This window comes from Odontomachus brunneus, unplaced genomic scaffold (assembly GCF_010583005.1).
Source record: "Odontomachus brunneus isolate Ranch 3 - 2012 unplaced genomic scaffold, Obru_v1 Obru_scaffold_070, whole genome shotgun sequence".
NCBI classification, from domain to species: Eukaryota; Metazoa; Arthropoda; class Insecta; order Hymenoptera; family Formicidae; genus Odontomachus; species Odontomachus brunneus.
This window is the reverse complement of record NW_022639520.1, coordinates 1,390,002-1,390,667: the sequence shown is the minus strand read 5'-3', so window position 1 is coordinate 1,390,667 and position 666 is coordinate 1,390,002.

The following is a 666-nucleotide window of genomic DNA, read 5'->3' as shown; positions in this document are numbered from 1 at the left end:
AAATATGCGATATTTGAAAGTTTGTGATGACTTTGACGCATATCGCACGCATTTATATTTCTGAGGTTTCCCTGAAAAATAATTAATATCTTTTGCATCCCGTAATATTGTAAGTCATCCTTAAGCCTTTGTATGATTCGTGGGTCATACAGGGCACAGTATATACTAATTTGAATTTACCGTAAAATTTGATTGGATTACAGGTGAGGCTCGAAATTTCCACTTAAGGAAATGTCCTCATAAAATTTCGTAAATGGAACTTCCACACAAACTTCATCCTTAATTCGATCAAATTTAACGGTAGATGCAATTTCTGTTTCTATTCTCTAAATGATGCGCGCATCGGAGGGTTTATACGTTTTACACATTGATGGGATCTGTTCGATGTCAGTTTTATTGCTCTGTTTCCCTTTTAGTTGCATTTTCCTAAAACAAAATTGTACTCGAACATTATATCGGTTGCTGATTTATGTTTCAACATGGATGTTGCAGGATAACTTCCACAATGGAGAAGCACTTCGTCGTGCCTGTTTCTTCCATTTCCCAAACGAGGCGTTCAACGCATAAAAGACTACGCTTCGCCACATATGAGACTGTCACTTCGCAGAGAGGCAAACGTACCGATGGACAAAAATTAATTTCGAGCGCCTATTCCTTCGTAAACGC